This window comes from Lepisosteus platostomus, chromosome 16 (genome assembly GCF_059453375.1).
Source record: "Lepisosteus platostomus isolate fLepPlt1 chromosome 16, fLepPlt1.hap1, whole genome shotgun sequence".
In the NCBI taxonomy this organism is placed as follows: domain Eukaryota; kingdom Metazoa; phylum Chordata; class Actinopteri; order Semionotiformes; family Lepisosteidae; genus Lepisosteus; species Lepisosteus platostomus.
Genome location: NC_142626.1, coordinates 12,437,240 through 12,440,478, shown reverse-complemented (window position 1 = coordinate 12,440,478; position 3,239 = coordinate 12,437,240). Strand labels below are relative to the sequence as shown.

The 3,239-nt window shown below is 41.1% G+C and overlaps 1 long non-coding RNA gene across 1 annotated transcript; it reads right to left on the bottom strand.

The window, feature by feature from the left end:
- Positions 1–1,056: 1,056 nt before the first annotated feature.
- Positions 1,057–2,406, bottom strand: LOC148646896 (uncharacterized). The gene is made up of 2 exons (XR_015927653.1): positions 1,773–2,406; positions 1,057–1,604 (listed from the first exon to the last, which is right to left on the bottom strand). It is a non-coding gene; the product is annotated as an uncharacterized LOC148646896 (long non-coding RNA).
- Between the last annotated feature and the right edge of the window lie 833 nt (positions 2,407–3,239).

The window sequence follows — 3,239 nt, the reverse complement described above, 5'->3', positions numbered from 1 at the left end:
CAATAAACACACCAGAAGGAGAATCATCACGAGCTTCAGTTTCTTCAGGCTCCTGATTCATCTGATTGTCATTCATCTCAGTCCTCTGTGGTTCCTGTTGATGAGTCAGAGCAGCTCCTGTAGAGCTGAGGGAAGTTTTTGTACAGACATATATCACTGTGTGAAAGGGTAGCTTCTACTCTGCTGACAGTAATAATCTGTCTCCCTCTTGTGGTCAGTTTTGAAAACTGCAGTCTGTAATGATTGTGGTTCTATTTGACAATAAACACACCAGAAGGAGAATCATCTTGGAGAATCATCCAAGATGGAGAATCACCAGAAGGAGAATCATCTTGGAGAATCAGAGCAGCTCCTGTAGAGCTGAGGGAGGTTTTTGTACAGACATATATCACTGTGTGAAAGGGTAGCTTCTACTCTGCTGACAGTAATAATCTGTCTCCCTCTTGTGGTCAGTTTTGAAAACTGCAGTCTGTAATGTTTGTGGTTCTATTTGACAATAAACACACCAGAAGGAGAATCATCACGAGCTTCAGTTTCTTCAGGCTCCTGATTCATCTGATTGTCATTCATCTCAGTCCTCTGTGGTTCCTGTTGATGAGTCAGAGCAGCTCCTGTAGAGCTGAGGGAAGTTTTTGTACAGACATATATCACTGTGTGAAAGGGTAGCTTCTACTCTGCTGACAGTAATAATCTGTCTCCCTCTTGTGGTCAGTTTTGAAAACTGCAGTCTGTAATGATTGTGGTTCTATTTGACAATAAACACACCAGAAGGAGAATCATCACGAGCTTCAGTTTCTTCAGGCTCCTGATTCATCTGATTGTCATTCTAACAGATCCAGGGTCCCGTGAACAGGCAGTCCCACATGTTAATAAGAGATTAACTCTACTGCCTGAACAGTAGCTTTTGCTTTCTCTTCTCAGTGATGGAAGCTATCTTTGGAGCAAACATAAACAATATAGAATATTGTTTAAAATGCTGAACAGATGTACTTTTAAATTTTATCAATAATATATAACATATTATCTACTTAACTGTTAAAAGCAAAAAAATATTCATATTTTTCATTTTCAGTTTCATTTAATAATGTGGATACATGTAGAAATAATTTGGGTAAAAAAATAAGTATAACATTAAGATAAAAGTTCATACATTATGTACAAACTAAGTGGTGCTCAGTTCACTTGCAGAAAATCTGCAGCTGTTCTCAGTCTCAGTCCTCTGTGGTTCCTGTTGATGAGTCAGAGCAGCTCCTGTAGAGCTGAGGGAGGTTTTTGTACAGACATATATCACTGTGTGAAAGGGTAGCTTCTACTCTGCTGACAGTAATAATCTCCTGCATCTTCAGCCTGGACTCCAGTGATTTTCAGTGTAAAGGCTGTTCCAGACCCACTGCCAGTGAATCGATCAGGAACCCCAGACTGACGGTTTGTTGCATAATAAACCAGGAGCTGTGGAGCCTGACCAGGTTTCTGCAGGTACCAGTTCAGGTAGCTGTTACTACCACTGGTAACAGAGCTGCTGGCTGTACAGCTGATAGAGACAGAGCTTCCTGGGAGAACAGACTGAGCTGGAGACTGAGTCAGAACAATCTGCCCACTGGATTCTGGAGGTGAAATGGAAACAGAGAGAGAATTAATACTTGTTTGTTATAAACAGTTGCTGTTTTTACACACTAAACTTTTAAAAATTAGGTTAAATATTTAGACACAATCATGAAAATCAAATTTACTTTATCACACATTATGAAATAAGTTTTATTTTTAATCCCCACCTTGAGCAAAGAGCTCCAGTGTCCCCAGCAGTAGGATCAGTGGCATCATTGTCCTGTGTGTCAGTGACTCTGAAAGGGCTGATCAGTGACTGATCCACACTGTGAGTCTTAAAGTGTTTGGAGCAGTGAGGCGGCACAGGTATGCAAAGCTCCTTCCTGTATACAAATCCTCTCACAGACAGTTTAATGAGATCTGAGCTGTGAAAACAGATGGGGCTTGTTAGGGTTTCATGTCTGTTAATGTTTTGCTCTGTTTATCCCAGTCAAAGATGGGTTACTAATCTCTAACATGCTAAAAACACAGTTTATCATATTACAGCTTGATCCTTGTACTGTATATTAAATACTAAAAATACATTGCCACAATACATTGTGTTGTGTCCAGTTCAGAAATGTGCAATAAATTTCTTTCTTTAATATCACCACAATGTTTGGCTAAACTTGCGACCGCTGAACCTAAGCAAGGCTGGTCCTGGTCAGGACTGCAATGGGAAATCAATAATATGATTGTGTTTCTGTGAATGGTGTTTGTGGATCAGGAGTCTGCAGACCTTCTTTTGTATCAGGAATTCATTAGCTGCCCTCTAGGCGGTCCCCTCCCGTTAATAGGGTCTGCGACACAGCGGTCGTTTTTTCACCTGAAGTCCCGCTTAACACCACTAGAGGGAACTGGGGAACCAAGAACTGCACTCGATCCCCAGATCTCTGATAGGTGTGTAGGAATTCTGCATTAACAAAATAATTAATAATAATTGCTTAAACTTATATAGTGCTTTTCTGGACACTCCACTCAAAGCGCTTTTACAGGTAATGGGGACTCCCCTCCACCACCACCAATCTGCAGCCCCCACCTGGATGATGCGATGACACCCATAGTGCGCCAGAACGCTCACTACACAACAGCTATCAGTGGGGAGGAGAGCAGAGTAATGAAACCAATTCATAAATGACCGGCAACTGTTTTTTTTGATAGGTGCAGCGATAAAAGATGCTCACGTGACTGCTCAGTGTTTAATATACAGTAGAACCTCACCTCTGACCTTTAGACGCAGGAATAATTTTCCTTTTCAAATTGTCTTCTGTTTTCTTTCTTGTGAACAGTACGAGCTTGGCTTGTCGCATTTCCTTTAAACCTCGAAATAATTAAATGAAAGATCCCTGAGCTGCTCCTCTGGCTCTCACTCAAGGGGTATTGATCTGAGACCATTGTCGACGCAGGACCAGGCAAATCCTACAGGAAAACATGTCTTGACTACTAATCTAAAAGATGAGTAGACAATTCACTCTTCATTGTGAATAGTGACCTGAAGCACAAGACCAAAGCAACACTGAAGAGGTCTGACAAGAAGAGGCTAAATGTCCTTGAGTGATCTAGTCCTGGTCAAAGCCCATGCTTGATTCCCATAGAAAAGTGATGGATTGAGATGGATTGACAAATATGGATCATTAACTAATTTTGTCAAGAAT